Source organism: Protopterus annectens, chromosome 1.part2, assembly GCF_019279795.1.
Source record: "Protopterus annectens isolate FY-2018-M chromosome 1.part2, PAN1.0, whole genome shotgun sequence".
Classification (NCBI taxonomy): domain Eukaryota; kingdom Metazoa; phylum Chordata; order Ceratodontiformes; family Protopteridae; genus Protopterus; species Protopterus annectens.
The window spans coordinates 563,162,604-563,184,335 of record NC_056727.1 but is presented as its reverse complement, the minus strand read 5'-3'; positions in this window follow the sequence as shown (position 1 = coordinate 563,184,335).

Genomic DNA, 21,732 nt, shown 5'->3' with positions numbered 1-21,732 from the left:
TAGTCCCCAACTAAGGAATAAAGTACCTCTAAATATTAAACAAAGCAGCACCCCATCTTATTCTAAAGTAACACTGACTGACAATAGTATAGGCATGCATAAATTATTCCTGAGCCTGTTTATGTCCCTCCTTGATGTTGAGGCAATTGATAACTCTTAATGTTAGATGCTTTGTACCAGGCTGAAAATGATTTGATGACTGATTGCATAATATGTGTCGATGTACCTATTAACACATTAAAGAAAAAATAAATATATTTTATCTATCTATCTATCTATCTATCTATCTATCTATCTATCTATCTATCTATCTAATAACCTTATCCTTAGCCATATGCTACTGATATCCCCCTACTGAACACATGCCATTGCCTATCCTTTTTACAGTGCAAAATACAACCAAACTTCCCCACTTTATGGTACAGCATGGAGACATGCATACATACATACAAACAAACCAACAATTAAACCAAAAATATCTGCAATAAAGTATTTTGGCACACCAAAAAGATTAAGCAATGTAAACCAAATAATATTCAAGCAGATATGGACAGTGAAATTCCTCACAAAGTGGAGCAAAGACACGTGCACTTATTACTGGACCCAAAGCTTACACTGAAATAACTGCACAAAGAATTTTATGACAAATACATCAGTCTACAAATGAACTCACTTTACTCCCATGTTATCGAACTAGTCCTAGACAATAACATCCTACTGCTTTTGTTAGAATATGGTCTGCATGTTACAATATGGTTTTTTCCATCCAAAACAAAATATCTTCCATATCACAGCTAATAAAATTCTTATTTTTCTCTCCCTGATAGTTTTCCAACTAAAAAGAGAGAGAGAGAGAGGCAGTAGAGGCAGTAGAGGCAGTCTCATCTTGCATTCTCATCCTGTACTTCTGCTCTCCTTTATATTCAGGACTGTTAAGTAAGCCATCCCACTACCCATGGGAAATGTTGATAGCAGTGATCTAACAATTTTTACACCATGCCATTGCAACTGTAATAGAGGAAAAAGCATTTTATAAGAAAGGCCATACTCACTGAAATCCCTTACCAAAATAAATACCCAACCAGTAAACAGTACATTAATTCAAAAACAAATTTGAGCATCTTTCCTAGAAACCATGTTTGTGTATTTCAAATGCAAATTTTAATGGAATAATTATATGATATATGTCATCAAGATTACCTTAAAGCATTTTTCACTGATGCATCAAATGTAGACTTTCTACCTAAATTCCATTTTTCTAATAATGAATGTTTACTTGCAAAATTTCCATAACCCAATGACTGGCTGAACCCTGTCTCCTTAACTCTTCACAAACTGTACCTCCCAATAATTAATATTAGAGCCTGGGGACGAAGTGAAGAGCCTGGTGAGTAACAGAGCCAACAGGCAGTTATAGATAAAGAGAACCAGCAGCAGATATCAAAATACCTACTGGAATGACCTGTGCAATGACATCAGTGTGGCAGCTGTACACAAATACCCATCAAGTGCTTGAACATTATTACTGCCCCCCCCCCCAGGGAGGTGGCCTGCAAGGCTTCTGATGTCCATCAGGGGGAGCACAGGTGGAAAATTCCCCATACCCTCACCTGGGGATAAGATATGCGACCATCAAATATTTCATCCTAAACCCCTAAGCCAACCCTATTAACTACTAAAGTCCATTTCCAAAACTGGGTTGTTGGCAGTACATATGGACACCCTGCTTTTCTACCAGTTTGCTGGTTTCAGAAAAACTTGAGGTTTAAGAATTTGTGGAAAAGGAAACTTAGCAATAGGCCAGCTGTCTGTTGGGCTGGTAGATACCCAGCTTTTCTGTGTAGTGAGTAATTGTGTTCTCTGCAGAGGGAGCAAGAATACAATTTACAGATTTTATTTACTGTGGTTTGGAGGAAAGTAACATTTTTTTTGGAGTCAGAAGATATTATTGGGAAGCCATATCTGGCTTATCATTTATTTTTACTATTAACTTATTTACATGTGGTGTCATAAAAATCACTTAATACTGCAGCTTTCCATTAATAGTTAGTATATGTATTAAAGTAAAATGCGTGTTGATTTGTATTACGTTGAAAGGTAACCACTAATTTAAATCCATACAAATTTACATATAAATTCACTGCTTCTTGGACACACACACACACACACACACACACACACACACACACACACACACACACACACACACACACAGAGACACACACACACACACACACACATACAGACACACACACACGCGCGCATGCACACACACGCACACACATATGACCACAAACAGACACGCACTTACACACACACACATGCAGGCATGCACACGTGCACACACACACACACACACACACACACACACACACATACACACACATGCAATTACACAAACACACACATGCAGACACACACGCACACACACTTTCACAGGCTTACACGCACACTCTCACACAATTACACAAGCATGCACATGCACACATGCAAACACACACTCAGACACTTACACACACATGCATACACATGCACACAAACACACACACCCACGCAAACACACACACATGCAGACACACTCACAGATGCACACACACACAGACACGGACTTACACAAACACACACATGCCGACACACACACACACACACACACACACACACACACACACACAAGCACACTCTCACACAATTACACACAAATGCACATGCACGCATGCAAGCAAACACACTCACACACTTACACACACAGATACATACACATGCATACAAAAACACAAACACACACACACACACACACACACACACACACACACACACACACACACACACATACATATTTATTTAATTATTTATTTATTTATTGCATTTGTTTACCGGGAGAGTCCACTGGGCCTAAATGAGCCCATTTTCAGTGTAGTTCCTGGGAGAAAAGCTCCACATTAAAGTACATATGAGGAATATTGCACACAATACAGAGTATATGAAACAGTTGTTGATCATTAAAATCAAATTGATAATAACAAATGAAGATTGTTTACAACCATAGTATGAGTGTAGAAATAGAAATAGTATACATTCATATAACATATATGTATAAATGTATATATAGTAATTAATAGCAGTTTGTAGTATCCGCTTAAGGATAAGAATAGTAGGGGACAAATGGCCAAAATAGTTGGAATATAGCAAGCTACAGTGACAACAGGAGTTAGTACGGCAAAGAGAAAGGCGTATTTAGATGGAGTAGAGTAAGGTTACAGAGGGAAGTCAGGTTTTGGGGTGATTTGTTAAGGTGCAGGTGCATAGCCAGAGAGAAGAGAGATGTAGCCTGAGAGATTTTTTTTAAAGGAAGCAGGATTATTGATAGTTCTGATTGAAGGAGGGAGATTATTCCATAGCTTTGAGACAGTAAAAGAATACAACATTTGGTTAGTTGAGAGCTTAGGTTTATCAACAATCAGTAACATTTTGTTTTCAGACCTAAGAGGTCGGTTAGGATGATACATGGTCAGTACAGAGAAGAGGGATGAGCAGGTTGTTGGGTAATAAATAAGTTTATGGGCAGTAGTTAATTGTAGATAAGTGAGGTAGTAAGGAAATTCAAGCCAATTTAGTTGTTGCAGATAGGAACAGTGGTGGGCTAATTTTGCATTTGTTACAAATTTGGCAAGTTTGTTGTAGCATGAGTCGAGTGTAGTTTTCAGGAAGGACTGAATATTGGTGAAGATGGGGAGCGAGACCTGAGATGCACCTACCCCACCTAAAATAATCAGTGTAAGCAGCAGGTAGGTGGGGAGAAAAGTTAATTAGTTGGCTAGAAAATATCATACACATATACACACTCACATTCACACATACACACATGCGCGTACACACACACACACACACACACACACACACACACACACACACACACATATACATGCAGACACACACTCACACACACTCTCACACACTTACACACACACTCACACAATTACACACACATGCACATTCACGTGCATACATGCAAACACACCCACACACACTTACACACAAAGATGCATACACATGCACACAAAAACACAAACACACGCACACACACATATACACACACACACACACACACACACACACACACACACAGACATCAACACATACACACATGCGCATGCACACAAACACACACACACACACACACACACACACACACACACACACACACACACACACACACACCCACACACACACACACGCATTCATAGCTGACATGCCTCACAAATTACCAGTTTCCCTGTGGTACATCTTTGGGATATGGCAGGAATCCACACTGGTATAACTTGACATGCTGTTCTTGAACTTCCTGAACTTTGCCATATAGGTACATTATTTAGCATCTTCAGTTGTTAATATTTTGATATGTTAATGTTTCACTCTCCTGTGCAAGTGTCTCAGCCCATATGATCAAGCCAAACTTCAAAGCATACCATAACAAACAAAAGGATGCAACAAGGCAGTGTTGGAGTTTACCTGTCCCTTTCCATGTGAGGTTACTATTGGTGTCCCACATGGCTCTGAACTGGGGCCACTTCTTTTTGAAGTATTCTTCTCAGATATAAAACTGGGAAAGGGCTCTGAGTAACCAAATATGCACATGATTGCAAACTAGGAAATATCATTACTTCAATAAAAGATGCCAAAATTCTCCAAGACAGTCTACATAAAAATGCATGTGCAGTGTAGAAGTAATGACCTCAGCATTAATGTAAGTAAATGTAGCATCATGAAATTTGACAAAAAGAACTTCAGTTAGTGGCCTACCTACCAACCCCCTGCTGCTTTAGGAAAATTAAAAACTCTTTCATGCAACATCATCACCATTTCCAAACTGGGTTGATGGCAGTACAAATGGACACCCTGCTTCTCAACCAGTGAGCTGGTTTGAGAAAGACTTGAGGTTTAAGAGTTTGTAGAGGAGGAAACTTAGCGATAAGTCAGCTGTCTGCTGGATTGGTAAATACTTGGCTTTTGTGTGTAATGAGCAATGGCAGTCTTTGCAGAGGGGGCAAAAATAAAATTTACAGATTTTTTTTGCTGTGGTTTGGAGTAAAGTAAAATTTGGAGTCAGAAGATATTATTTTGTGGCCATATTTGACTTTTGGTATAAGTGCCAATAGCTAACCTAGCTTATGGCAATTTAAAGTTTAAAATCTTCCATGCCTAGAATATTAACTTATTAATCTTAGCTTCAGTTATTTCTATGTAATAGGGGAAGGTTAAACTTTGGTCTTTTAATAGACCTATGTATTTAAAGTAGTCAGTAGATTCAAGTGTTTGGTTATGATAATGAATAATTTCAAATGGCTGGTTAGAGTATCATTTATGCTGCTGTTAGTGGGGAAAGAATCCATCTTTTTTTGTGCCAATGACCACAGCTTTGTGTTTTATAGAGTTTAAAAAGAAATGTTGTGTAAGTAGGGTTGCCATGGTGGTGCAGTGGTTAGCATTGTCACCTTACAACAAGAGGTTTTCTGGTTTGATCCTCGGCTGGGGGTGCCTTCTGTGCAGAGTCTGCATGTCCTTCCTGTGGTCGCATGGGTTTCCGCTGGGTGCTCCGGTTTCATCCCAAAGACATGCTGTAGGTGGATTGGACACTCTAAATTGGCCCTAGGCAGGAGTGTGTGCATGTGTGTGCCTTCTGTGGAAGGTTGGGTGCTGGGCTGATAGCTTGAAACTGTAAAGCTCTACTGCAAATCATGAGTAGGCAGGTGATATGCTGTGGTGACCCCTAACTGGAAAAAGCTGGAAGAAAAATAAATTTTGTGTCAATCAGCCAGGATGCAACTGATTGAATATTGTTTTACAACTGTTTTGGTAATGTTAAGGTGAGTGATATCATATTGGTAGATGACCATGCCAAGTCAGAAAGAAGAGATTGTTAATGAATATGGCAAACGAGATGGTTCAAAAACTGGTCCATGGAGGGCTTCTTTGAAAAAGGAGTGAGAATTGTAAAATTCAAGTGCACTATATAAGCACTTACACGAGTGCATGGATCGTGCTATCCCAAACAGAACCAAGATGCTATCCTCCAAAAAAAGGAATCCAATCTGGTGGTCCCATGCCATAAACAAACTGTACAACAGAAGGAAGAAACTTTTGCAAAAGAGAGTAAAATCCCATGAGTGGAGGAGCTCCCTGGTCAGCCTCAGTAAGAAGCTGAGATCCCATATAAGATCCTCCAAAGCTAACTATGAAAACAAAATTACTGCTAATTCTAAGGACAATCACAAAGCATTCTATAGCTGTGTCAAAAATCTCGATGGCAACACCCAGATCTGCTCTGAGTTGCAGCACAATGGCATGAAAATTACAGAACCAACTGATATTGCCAGCATCCTGGCAGATAGGTTCAGTGCTAACTTTACCTCCCCTCACCCCCTAAAGGGCCCATATCTATACAGGAAGAATGCAGAGTCTCTGTAATCACAACTACGCAGGTAAAAGCTGCACTCTCTAAAGCCAAAAACACCGCATCCATGGGACTGGACAACATCCCAGGTTGCGTTTTACACAAACTTCAGAATGAACTGGCTCTCCACTTAAGCACCATGTTCAATAATAGCCTCGCAACAGGCTTTGTGCCCACTGAATGGTGCACAGCAACAATTATCCCACTCCACAAAGGGGGATCCACCACTGATCCCAGGAACTATCGACCTATTAGCCTGACGAGCCTGGTCTGCAAGGCCAGGGAATGTATCATCATGGAACTCATAAACAGAGACCTTGGTAACCTCCAAACTCTGGACCCCACCCAGTTCGGGTTTGTGAAAGGCAGATCATGTCTCCTGAACCTGATCAACTTCTTTGAGGCAGTCACCAAAGAGGTAGATGAGGGTAAGGTGGTTCACACAGCCTATCTTGACCTCGCCAAGGCTTTCAACACCATCCCCCATTCTGGAATTATAGCTAAACTCACTAAACTAGGTATAAATCCCTACATCCCAAGATGGGTTGCTAACTGGCTCACTGACAGAACCCACACTGTAGAAGTTGCAGACTCCAAATCTGACCTCAAACCAGTGACAAGTGGAGTACCACAGGGTTCAGTCCTGGAACCTCTCGTGTTTGGTATCTACTTCTCTGAAGTACAGGCCAACACAGAAGGCCTCTGGCTAACGAAGTTTGCAGATGACTGCAAACTAGGAGCCATAGCCAAGTCCCCAAATGATGTGGACATCCTACAGACGGGCCTCGCTGAGACAGATGCCTGGTGTCAGAGCCATGGCCTCAAGCTCAATGCCAAAAAGTGCAGTGTCATCCCCTTTGGTAAAAACTCTGTACCCATGAACTACCACATAGGCAGCAATCTACTTAACACCAAATGTGTGATAAGAAACCTTGGGACCCAGGTGGACAGTAGTCTCTCCTTTGATAGTCACATCACCACAGTAGTCAGGAAGTCCTTTTACATGGCACACCTCATCATAAAATGGTTGTCATCCAGGAAAAAAAGAGGTCATTGTTCCCCTCTACTCGACACTCATTAGACCCATTATTGAGTACAATTCCCCTTTTGGACTGTACCTCACAAGACATCTGCAGCAGCTGGAAAGGCCACAGAAGTACCTCACAAAGAGGATTACTGGCCTCAAACAAATGCCCTACACTGACCGTCTCAAAAAACTCCAGCTTTACTCCGTAGCATATCGCCTACTCCAAGGTGATCTCTGCCTAGTATAAAAAGCTATGTCAAACCCAGAGCTGTTGGACATGCTACACCTAAAGAAATCCCAATCCCTCTGAGCTACATGCTCTAGGGACCTAAACCTTGTCACCACAATAAACAGAGCATGCTGAAGGGATAGATTCCTGTCCCAGAGACTTCCCATACTCTGGAACAGGCTACCCATCTATGTCAAGCAAAGTTCTTCATTAGCACTCCAAGAAAAATCTTGATGAGTGGATGGGAAATAGGAAATACACCCCGGGGATCACTTCTGTGTCTCTGCTCGACAGTGGCACAGGAAAATAAGTTTCTTGGGTTGCGTAAGCCAGGGAACCTTGTTGGCTAGGCTTGCATAGGCCCTTGAGCCAATAATCTAGTACCTACCTATGAAAGTATGAAATGGTGAATCTGATTTTAATTTTAAAGTGGCAATTTGAAAAATAGTTTTAGAGCTACCGGCATGCACATCTAACAGGACATGTTCCAGGAGAGAAGTAGTTTATGCAGTCTACCAGATTAAAAGCTTCAGACAAGTCAACAAAGAAGAAGTCATTGAGGCTGACTTTGTCTGAGTAGAATATCATCATTAAGAGCCACAGTGCAGTGTTAGTAATTCAGCCAGTTCAAAATTCATGTTTATGCTTACAGAACAGAGATAACTCTCTCTCTCTCTCTCTCTCTATATATATATATATATATATATATATATACAGATGGGTGTACTTTATATCAACGAAAACACACACAACCGAATTTCACATTGTGTAACTTACACCACTGAAAGCTCACTTAAACGAAACTGCAGTACACCGAACATCACGTCTCCAAAATATAAAAACAAAACACACAGTTTTGCAGGGGGGGAAGCACCCCTGCACCCCCCTCCCACACCCCCTGCATATTATATATACCAACTCTGAGATTGCACTACAGTGGGAAAAGGGTAAATCTCCTTACCTACACTGTACTGTGATCTACACCAACAAGCTCCGACTGCACATAACCACACCTTTTCAGCAACACCAGTCCAGAAGCAGTGATCTGTGTTTTGGAGAAGTGATGCTCGGTATACTGCAGTTAAGTGAGTTTTCAGTAGTGTAAGTTACACAATGTGAAATTCAGTTGTGTGTTTTCGTTGATACAGAGTTTTCCCATATAGTCCCACAGTCAAGTATAAGAAATATATCAGCTCTGGTCCTGCTCTACTTTGGAGTGTGCACCATATATATATATATATATATATATATATATAGATATATATATATATATATATAGATATATATATATATAGAGATATATATATATATATATATATATATATATATATATATATATATTTATATGGGTCTACTTCTTATTATCAAAATGAAATCTCACAGAACAGCAGTTAAGTAAACTTATTCTACTGAAAACTTAGTTGTATGAAAACACAGTACTCCGAGTTCCATTTTACTGAGTTGAGTACTGTGTTGCTGGAAGTGCGAGACAGCTTTGAAATGGAGATTGCACTAAAGTAAGGGTAGGGAAATCTACCCTTGCTGTCACTGTAGTGCGATGATGCATTTGTTATATATAATGTGCAGAGGCTGTGGGGGGCGCAGCCCCCCAAGGGAGGTGCAGGGGGGCTTGCCCCCCCCCCTACGAAAATGTTTTAGACTGTGTGTGTTTTTTACTTTATGTTTTTCATTGCTTGTTGATTCGGTTATGTGTAATTCGGAGTACTGTGTTTTCGTACAACTGAGTTTTCAGTAGTGTAAGTTCACTTAACTGTGGTTAGGTGAACTGTCATTTTGATAATAAGATATATATATATATATATATATATATATATATATATATATATATATATATATACATACATTCAGAGAAATGAGGATAGACATTTTTTTAAGGAATTTCCTTAGCAATGGTTATATGTATATAAGATGAAATTTTACTTAATTCCAAAGTTTAAAGATCTTGGGGAGAAGTTTTATTATTGCATTCTTCCAAATGTCTGGCTTAATACTATGGACCATGGCAAGGTTAAACATGTAGTGTGGGACAAGTATATGATCTTTGCAGGTTTGATGGATCAGAGTTCTACAACAGCTACTGTGTCAGTGGCACAACAGATAATACACTTGGCTTTTGTGCTGGAATACCAGAAGGCAGTGGGCTCTTTTCTCACTCCGGATGACTGGATTGCTGACACTGCAGTGTAGTATAAGGGGGTGCTGCATTCCTAAGTGGGTCTTCCTTCTGATGAGATGTTAAACCAAGGTCACATCTGCTTGAGTTGGTATTAGCTGAGGTGGAAGTAAATGATGCCACAGACCCTATTGAAAAGAATAAGGGGACTTTATTACAAAAATTAGTTATTAATTTACATGTTTACAATCATCAGTATATTACAGAAATGCACAATATATAAAAAGAAACAGCTCTTATTTTGTTGAACTTGACTTCCTCCCTTCCTGCAATAACCATAGGATTATAGGCAGTTACTAGGCTACTGGCCCTGAGGCCCTTACAAGCCTAGCTAAGAATTTAGTCTATGTTCTGGCAAGTTAGCACCCAATGTCCCTGTCCAGCAAGGACACAGGTGGAATCCCAGGGGTGTATTTTCTGTTCCCCATCCAGTTATCCAGGTTGAGCTTAAAAAGAGTTAATGAGGTACTTTGCTTGATGTGGAGAGGGAGACTATTTCTCAGAAGGGGGGAGTCTCTGGGACACAAATCTGTCCCGCCAGTAAGTCCTATTGATGTCAAAGACCAGGTTGAGGTTGTGCATGCCTGTTACTTGAGTGGAGCTTGACTTGCGAATATGCAATAGTCCCATCAAGGCGGGGTCTCAGATTGCTTTGTATGCCAGACAGAGGTCACCTCTGAGGAGTCTGTATGAAACTGAGTAGAGGAACAGGTCTTTTAGCCTATCTGTGCAGAGTAGATGTTTGAGGCCCTGGATTCTCCTGAGGAGGAACCTCTGTAGTCTCTCCAGCTGCTGCGTGTGCTTTGTGAGATACATGCCTAAAGGGTCTTATAGGAGAAGAATACAGGGATGTTATGACCTCCTTATCTCTGGATGAGATACCCTCAACAATGAGGTGGGCCATGTAGAAATCTTTCAGTACAACGGAGGCAATATGGGGGTCAAAAGTCAGTTTGTTATCAACCTGGGTGCTCAAGTCCCTCACAACTGATTTCATCCTTAGGACCTTGTTATTAATGTGATACTTTGTGGGGACATCACTTTCCCCAAATGGGATGATGATGCATTTTTTGGCATTCACCATGTTTCTGGCACCAGTCATTTGTTTGGGTGCGACCCTATTGGAGGATGTCGACATCACTAGGGGAATTGATGACAGAGCCTAGCTCACAGTCATCTGCAAACTTGGTCAGCGATAGCCCACTGGTTTGGCCTACATCTCAGAAAAGGATACCCCAAGACCAATACCTGGGGTAGACCACTTGTTACGGGTCTACTGCTTCAGGTGGCTTCCCCTATTTTGACTAGGTGGGTTCTATTAGTGAGCCAGTTTGCTAACCATCTGGTAACATAAGGATTGATGCCTAGAGAGTTTTTCTAATATATCTGAGTGGGAAATAGTATCAAAGGCTTTGGCCAGGTCAAGGTAGGCAATGTGCACCATCTTCCCCTTGTCCATGGCTTTGGTGACTGTCTCAAGGAAGTCGACGAAATTTAACAGGCATGACCTTCCGTTGATGAAAGCAAATTGTGTGGGATCGAGTGTTTGGAGGTTGCCAATGTGTTTGTTAATGAGGTTCATGATAATCTGTTCCATGGCCTAGCAGATTAGGCTAGTTAGCCTGATGGGTCTATAATTTCCTGGATCAGTGGACACGTCACCTTTGTGAAAAGGGATGACAGTGGCTGTCCTCCACTCGGTTGGGATGAAGCCGGTACTAAGGCTTTGGTTGAATAGGGTGCCATATGGTGCTGCATGCTCCTGCTGGAGTTCATGTAGGATGCAGCCTGGGATGTTATCGGGTCCCATGGAGATTATATTTTTGGCCTTTGAGAGGGCGGTGATGACTTGCTCTCTAGAAATTAGGGGAGGAGGCAGGTGCCGGAGATGTCCTGATTCACGGATGGGGGGCAGAGGGGTGAAGTTTGCACTAAACCTGTCTGTCAGCAGGTTGGCTATATCTATGGCATTTGTGTATGTGGTGTCCTTGACCATCAGTTCTATGGACATCTGAGTGCTTCCTTTGAGATTGTGGACAAATGTGAAGAAGGCCTTATGACTGTTTTTGCACATGTGGCCAGTTTGAACTCGAACTTTGCTTTGGAGGATTTCACTAGTGCTCTTATTTGCTTGTTCAGGCTAAGGAGAGATTGCTTCCAATTAGGCACCTGCTCCTTCTTGGTCCTGGATAGCAACTTTTTACTTTTATTATAGACTTTATTTATTGCAGGTGTGCACTAATCAGGTTTACTCTTCTTGAGGAGGATAATTTTGTCCTGTTTGGTATTCCTGATTCCATGCAACTATATAAATGCTTGTATAGTACTTGGGTGTAGGTTTGAACATATGTGCCAGTTCCTGTGGAGGGTGAGGGGGCTGTGAAGCTGTTTATACCTTCCCTCAGGAGGTTGTAATCAACTTTGGAGAAGTGTTTTTGTTTGACCCTAGCTGGGGGGGGGGGGGGATGGTGACTTTGAAAGTGACTGCTTTGTGGTTGGATCTTATCAGGGAGGATGACATTGTAGGGATGCTGCAGTACTCATGTTGGTTAATAATACTAAGTCCAAGATATTATCACCTCTTGTGGAGGTGTTGACCAGCTGGTCCAATGTATTTGCATTGATGAAATCAAGAAATCTCTGGGTATTTGTGCTTTGGCATGAGTAGTTCCTCCAATATATGATTGGATAACTAAAGTCACCCAGGATCAGGGTAAAGAGTTGAATCTTGATAGATTTGAAGAGGTTCAGATAGGTGGAGTGGGCATCTTGAGTCAAATTTGGAGGCCTGTAGCTAGCTATGATTTGAATGGGGGTCTTATCAATGGTTAACTGCACCTGGAGTGTCTCCTGTGTGTCATACTGTTTGACCAGCCTGAAGGTGTGTATGTTTTTAATATATATTGCAACTCCACCTCCTTTTGCTTTGCTGCCCACAGTTTGGGGTCTGAATGTATGATAGGATGAGCAACCCAGTACGGCTGGAGTGCTCTCTGCAGCTTTGAACCAGGTTTCTTTGACTGCACAAATGTCGGCATCTTCCAGGTTGAGAATGCTTGCAATGAATGCAGTCTCATGTTTAGACCACTAGCATTTAGCAGAATGACATTTAATTTGCATTTTGATGAAATTTTCATGTTGGTAGTTTTGACCTCGTGGCATTCCCTAAAAAAGGCACTATGGGGGAGACAAGAACCTTTGCCAGAAGCCTGAAGCCCAAGGGAGACAGATACAGGCCATCTTATTTTTCAAAATATTTCACACAAGACCCACTTTTTGGTAAACAGAATTCATTTGTCCTACCCCACCATAAAATCAGCAATATACCAAATAATTTTCTATTTTCAACACATTTTTGTTGTTGCATCTGATAATGTGCATACAGAGTCATGTCCGTGTTTATCTCCTCTTTATTAGTACGTCCTTCAAGTAGATTTCTTTGTGCACTTTATTCTACACTGAATGCATTCTTCAGAGTACAAAACACATGTTCTATAGTTTCAATTTGTTTACAACAAAAACATATTTTTCACTTACAGCTTTATCCATCATGCTTCTCTTTCACGGGCAATTTAAAGAAAAAAGCCTTGACATACTGTCCATCTCTCTTGTCTATTCTGTATTGATTTTGTAATAATTATACTTTATTTTTTTCAAGAATGACCAGCATATAACTTATGCAATATTTCATTATACCATTCCCTTCTATTTTTTCATAACTTTCATTATATTTAATTTCCACATTAATATTTTCTCAATATATATTTGTCTCTTCATTTTCTAGAGACTTTTTTCCTTTTAAAATGTTTCATGTCCCAAAAACTTTAATATTTTATTCTCAGAATTTGTGACACAATCTCTTCAATTTCTCTTGTTTTTAATATCCAGTGCAGATATAATGAGACAGTAGTATAAAGTATCGGCTGTATTAATCCCAGTCCTCCTTCTTTTCATAGGATTTAATCTGGATCCCCATATCAAATGAAATATTATAGTTATGTCCTTTTCAACTGCTTCAGGTAACATGGACACATTTTCCATATAAGAAATTGTCACCTAAAGCAACTAAATGTATTAGGTGTATTTTTTTTTTCTGAAGCTCATACTCAAAAGTTTTCAAAAAATTACATATGTCTCTCAACTATTCCACTAATTCTGTCACTTGGTCTTGAATTATTTCATATTTTCCAAGCTTGATCCCTACAACAAATATCACTTTCCTTTAAAAAATGCATTCCCTCTATTTTTACTGCATCCCCTAAACCTCTCTTTCTTTGATTCTAAACCAGTGTCTTTCAGTATCATCCCCAAAGCAATTAAGACTTATTTTTACAAACCTTATATTTTTGCTTTGATTATTAAATCATCTGCATAGGATAAAAGTGAAGAAATGTTAACGTTTCCATGCATCACATATGCAGCTCCTGCTATACTATTCAATATTTCACCTGTCACTGCTTTCATTAATGATGTAAACAGTAACTTGATCATTGGGCAGCCATGCCATATACCACACTAAACTTCATCCATTTACAAAATATTTTATTATATTGTTATTATTGTATGCAGACTACATCAATGTTTTTCTTGAAATCCCATTATCATCTATTATCTTCTGTAATACCTTATAGTTGACTGTCAAATGCTTTCCTACCATAATCTTTGTTTTTTCTCCTTTATTTATGTAATTCACCACCTCTCTCAACAAAACTAACATTTCCTGACTTAATCTTCCCCTCACAGCTATAGCCCAGACAGCACAACATTAATAAAAATGCTATAATCGGTATTATATAGAGTGATAGGTCTCAAGCCTTCCATATTTGTTTTTCCCCTTTTTCCATAATGAAGTTATCTCACCATCACATAGTTCACATCTTCAAAACTATCAGTTATCCATTTGTTTAACACAATTCTTAAAATTTTAACTGCCATTCATCTATTTTTATAAACTTCATATCAAATATCAAATGCTATCTAAACAAGAAAAATTAATCTTGTTAATAGCAATACCATCCTTAACTCACATAATATAATATGTCTCATTACATATTTACATACTTCACTTGAAAGTTTCTTTACCCCCCACATCTACACATGTATTATGTTTTTGGTTCTCTACATCCTCCTGGAACATTCCATGACTGGGCATGTATGTCATTCTTTTTGTCGTTGATTTCCATCCTTGTTTCACATTTCTCTTAGAATACTGCTTTCTTCTACAGCCATTTTTACTAGAAAGGGGCATACTTCTTCTTTCCTGCCTTGTAAGTAATATTTCTGATTATATAAACCATTTTCTATTGTTGTGCATTTCTTTTATAAATCTCCTGCTCTTTTTTCAAAACAAATCCTTTATTATTTCTTTCCAGATCTTGCATCCTGTCATTATTAATCTCATTGTATGTAGTCCTTATACATTTTCTTCTTTCTTCTATCTCTAATTTCATATATATCCTTTTATATTTTTCTTTAAAACCCAACCACCATTCTGTCCAGAAAAAAATATCAGGTTTGCATAATCATCTCAAAATAATTCTTGTTCTCTTAGTCAATTTTCTGGAGATTTATTTTTGGTTATTCTTTTTATATCTTTTCTTTGCACAATTAATCTTTGCTGTTTCCCAGTTGTATCCAGACAGGCTTATGTTCTGATAAATTTGTGAATAGTGACCCCAATAATTCTGGTTTAAGCCTGCAGACATGCCTAAGTAATATCTTTCAGTTTTCAAAGAACCTGTTTTCTACATCCATGTAACTGTGTCCTATAATTTCATTTCTCCATATTATGTTTCATGTAACTGTTTTATGCCCTGTCCCTGTTTTCTACCACTTAGACATAGACTGCAGTTTAAATCTCCCATTACTACCATTTTCATGTCCACTATCACATTTTGTAAATTCTTGAAATAGCTCTTCTCTTTCTTTCACATTAGTACTAACATAAACACCTATTAATCTATACACCTCATTTCATACCTAACATCTAACATACTAGTCCTACCTTGATTATACAAAAATCTAATATTTCTTTTTAATTTTGCATTACATAACTAAACTCCACCATCTTTCATATCCAAAATTCCATGTCGCCTGCCCCCCCCCCAATATTTTTTCAGACCTGCTCACAAATAAATCATGCATCTTGATATACCAAAACATCCGTGTCTAATTCTAATGACCAGTTCAACATTGTTAACCCTCTAACCTTGTTTGTTACAATGTTGGAATTTACAGACAGTAACCACAAATTATTCCTTCCCTTTTTTAACTTCGGGTGAAAATGTTTTGTATTTTCTACTTCTTAACCTAACCTTGCAACCACTACACACTTTATTTTCATGTTTACTAATTTTTTCTTCTTCTTCCTATTCAGTCATACTATTAGAAAAATATATGTGTTTCTTGTTTCTATCTTGGTTTCTCTGTCATCCTTGCTTGCATAAAACATTATAGTTTGTAGTTCTTTTTCATTTTTTTGTTGCATTTCCTGTTGTTTATTAGCATTCCCATCTGGATGCAAAATAAAAACTTTTTGAAACCTACACAAGCCTTTACATGTTTACTAAGGGCATTCCTATCATCACTCATTTTGACAGCATATGTGTGTTGATATATTCCTGTCCTGTATCTTAGGTTCATAGGTAGGTACTAGGCTATTGGCCCTAGGGTCTATATAAGCCTAGCCAAAAGGTATCCTGGCTTTCATCATATCTTCTTCATAAAAAAAAAAAAAAAAAAAAAAAAAAAAAAAAACAGAACATGTTAAATAGATGTTGCAAATATGTTTGTCATTGGTAACAATTATATTTGGATAGTTACCAACCACAATGTTGCTACCATCATAAATATATCTGCATTAGGAGCATCTTCCACACTTGGTCATTTTCTTAGGCAACACGCCAATGTCTGTGAAGGTTTCAAAAAGCTTTTATTTTATATCCTGGAAAGGGTGTCTAAAAATGCTAGAAGTGGGAACTGGGAATTATGTCTTGAATTCAGAGAACTGCAACAGGATATTTTGTTGAGTTCAATTCAGCTGCCAGGTAGTAATGAAAAGTTGGAAAATCATGAAGAACCTGTGTGGCATAGTATATTTACTGTCATATTTTAGGAATTTGGAGTTTTGATATTTGTCATTGTTAAAATTTTAGGAGGCTTATACTGAATGCAATTATACTATTTATAAGTTTACCTTGCACTTTTTATATAGTAGCATTTTTATACAGAAGAATATTTGTTGAATTTATTACATAAATTACATTTTATGATTTGTATTTATGTAAAGTTGTTTTAGTATTGTCTTAGTTGCTTTGTATCAGTATAATTGGATGTAACTGTAATAAAGTTATGACATATTTAAAAAAAAAGGAAATTATCAGCATGATATTCTGAGGAATTTTTTGATTGTGGAATGAAAGCACTAAACATTAAAAACATTCAAGGACTTGGCACTGTCAGGCATGTGGTTTTATGTTAGAAGTTCTGTTCTTAGTTTAGAATACTTGTTCCTCCTTTTCTGAACAGCTGATAAAGTCTATTTTTGCTTTGAAACACTGGCAGCCAAAGTGCAATTTAAATGTTTCAGCATAAGTGCATATTTATTAATGGATGATACTGCTCCATTTGCTCTCCATAATAATTTTTGTTTAAAAATTCACTCACTTCAACCGCAATGTAATCTTTGAGAATGAGGATATGCAACTGAAAGCTATTCAGTCAAAATAGTACAATAAGTACAAAATGTGCCCAAATTAAAATCCATTAAGGGATGTTTCCCTTTTCACTGAATGTACTATCTCAAAGACAATTATGGAGGTACATGAGTTAGTAGGTTCTTTCACCTGCCCCCCCCCACACACACACACACATATATATATTTACTTAGAAGTGTTATAATTATCCTGTAATTCAGTCTGTTTTATGCTTTTTTTTTTGTATTTGATTTTGTTTATATGCTTGATTCATAGAAATTTGTTAAATTAGCTGTATTTACCTAGGAGCTTTTCTACCCGGGCCTCTACTGAAAATGGACATGTATCCAGTTAGACTAGCCCGGTAAACAAATGTAAAATAAAATAAATAAATAAAATATGTGTGTGTGTGTGTGTGTGTGTGTGTGTGTGTGTATATATATATATATATATATATATACACACACATATATATACACACACACACACACACACACACACATATATATATGCACACACACACACACACACACACACACACACACACACACACACACACACACATATATATATATATATATATATATATATACACACACACACACACACACACACACACACATATATATATATATATATATATATATATATATATATATATACACACATAGAAAATCATATGTAACTTTCTGGCTTTAGTCATCTTGTTTCATTTGTTAGCATTTTGACTGCATACCATAATTAGTTGATTAAACTAGATTTCACAATTTTATCATTTAATTTTACCATTAACTTGTTTACATGTGGTATCATAAAAATCACTTAATACTGCCGCTTTTCATTAATAGTTGGTATATATAATAAAGTGTAATGCGTGCTGATTTGTAGTACTTTGAAAGGTAACCACTTATTTAAATCTACACAGATTTATATATAAATTCACTGCTTTTTTTGGATTTTGTAAAATTTGGTCATTACTAGGTTCTTTAAGTCCTTCATTCACACATACTTTCACAAACATACACACATACATTATACACATGCAACCACACACACACACACACACACACACACACACACACACACACACACATGTGCGCACACATGCACACAAACGCACAAACATACATGCACACACTCTCACACAACACACACACAGACACGCAAACACAAACTCTCACATACCCACCCAACAGAGAGACACACACACACACACACACATACACAAAGACATACATTACATACATATACACACACAAACATACACACACACTTGCATACATTAGAGGCCATGAACCCAAATGATGAAAGCACAACAAAACTCACTAATTATTGCTCCTAAACATTCCTGGAAAGAAGTCAACAGATTAACAGAAAGAAGCAATCCTTCACCCAGTCACAATTTAATTCACTTTCCTACCATCTGACTTCCTCTCAGAATTTAGCAAATTTCCCATACTGTAGTACTCCTACACCCCTTTGCATCCTTCTATTTAATTTCAAACACATTAAAGGCAAAGAAATGCAGTTTCTCACAAATACCTAAAACTTTAAGTGCCCTGGGTACAGATGGTCTCCATGCCTGGTTTATCTCTCATTGCAAAGAATACATTATTGTATCACCTCTAGCACATATATAACCACTGTTGAACACAACACTTCATGGCAGCTATATGGAAAATAGCAATAGTTAGCCCTCCCCAAAAAAAAAAAAAAAAAAAAAAAAAAAAAAAGTTCCTCCACACCTCCTCATTATTATCCAACATCCACCTCTCCTACATTAGCTAAAAATCTTAGGGAAACAAAACCACCCAAATTACATCATACATCACCAATCGCAACCTCCCTTCATCGAAACAATGGATTTTTGTCAATGACTGTCCCTCAATGACCAAATGCTCTTAAGGATGAAAAAAGGGGAATTTGCTGGTGCTATATTTACTGGCGTAGCTAAAATTAGACAAGGAGTACCATAAGGCTTCATCCTTGCTCCTGTTATATTTTCCATTTACATGAAGAAACTACTCTAAGAGGCCCCCCCCCCCCCCCATCTACTTCCTTACAATGATGACACGGTCCTCTTCTGATCTAACAAGTCCTTTACAATCCTTAAGAAATTACTACAATTGTCATAAATAACCTGCATTCATGTTTTCTTGTTTTTAGAAATGTATAAAAATATTAAAAAAAAAAAAAAAAAAAGAATTACAAGCTGACTTTCTCACTCAACACTTGGATCTACAACATAAAATCCACTCAACTCTTTAAAAAAAAAAACAGTGTTCTTTGGCTCTTTGTAACCAAGCCAAAGATAAAAAAAGCTGTTATTAATCTTTAATCACAGTAATGCTGCATTTGCTCTTCATTTATATAGTTTAAATATCTAATAATGGCTACCCTTACCTTCAGCATGCACATAGAAAACACTAGGAAAAATATTAATCCCCTACAGTGTTGGGCCCATAAAGTCTGCCTGTCTCGCCAAATATTCTAGCACAGCAATAATCAAATATATTCTTGTAACACAAACAGAATATGGACTTCAACTAATATCATATATCTCAAAAATAAACCCCAAAATAATTCAATAATCAACAGAATCTGCAAGTTCATTCCACATTCCCCAAAGCATGGAAACCACTGCATAACACTATACAAGAAAATAAAAAATAGTTCCCAGTCAAACAAAGATCTGGCCTGCTCTTGTGCTCTCTCATTTTTAAACTACCACACAGTCACACGGTTTCCTTGCCTGGCAGCCAAACTAATAAAAAACTCTTCTTTCAATCCCAGAAATCAAAGCTGCCCAAGCCCAACCCTACAGGCACCAGGATCTGAAGAATAGTGAGCAGGTCATTGCTTCTCTTTACTAGGTGCTAATGCATGGGAATCTGTCCTTGCCAATCTCCAAAAAACATATTGGGTACTTACGTATTGTCGCAAACATGTTCCAAACAACTCGCTGTTTTAAGACTTTTTTCCATTTACTTTTGTTACAGTGTACAGTGTGGTGTTTTCTACTTACTAATTAGGCGATGTTTTTTCTAGTATAACGTATCTGCAATTCAGTATTTTTTTCGGGGGTCATTAAAAAGCACACTCTATGATGGCAAGCGTGATTGTCATCATTTGTATAGTTACCGACCCTGCTGTTAAAACATGACAGCTTAAAAACACATTTGCACATAATGAATAGGGTTACCACCTGTCCCACTTTGTGAGGGACAGTCCCTTTTTGGGCAGTTGTGTCCTGCAAAAAAATTGAAAAAATGGCAAATGTCCTGAGATTTTAGGACAAAAATATTTCCTATATTTTATATAATGGTTGCATAAAACAGTTATTCTGTATCTGAAGCACCTAAATGTTATAAGAAACAGAATAAGCAACTAAAATGCTACAAGAATAAGCCTTTATTTAGGTAAAAAAATGAAGTTCTAAACTTTGTACTGGCCGTGGGTATGTTTCACCTTGCAAAATCTGATGTTTGTACCAAAAATGTCCCACTTTGGGCATTTGAAAAGGTGGCAACCCTAATAATGAATTTCAGCATACCTAAATTCGTTAATTTCCTTACTAGCATGTTCTCAGGGCATGTATCGATACGTATAGATTTTCTTTTGAGTACACACAGCATCAATCAGTTGCATATGCCCCAGAGAGGAGCTGCATTTCTATGATTACTTAGCATTAATAACATAAACTTTCTCTAACCCTGTACCAAAATTTCTGTATTTTCTTACAAAGGCAAAATACTTAGCAGATTATAGTGCCGGTGTCCCATAAAAATGCTTGTAAAACCTGATAAAAAGAGAAGTACTCATACAAGGTACAACAAAAGCAATCATCGACAGATACTTCCCCCTTATGGTTAGCCACAAGGTAATGTTTTGTGGCGAGCTGTCCTCTCACCTTAACTCCACTTTAACTACATTTATGCAGACATTTTCTTATTAATATATGGTGTTTAACAACATGTTCTACACATAAGACATTTCGTATAGTTCTGTTTCAGTGTGCTCATTACTACAAATTTCTGTGGTTATGTTTTCTGCGAGGTCTTTCTTTTGTTTGGAACAAGGGTAGGATAATATGCGTTCATTAGCAACCTATTTTACACATAAGAAATCACTTCTTTT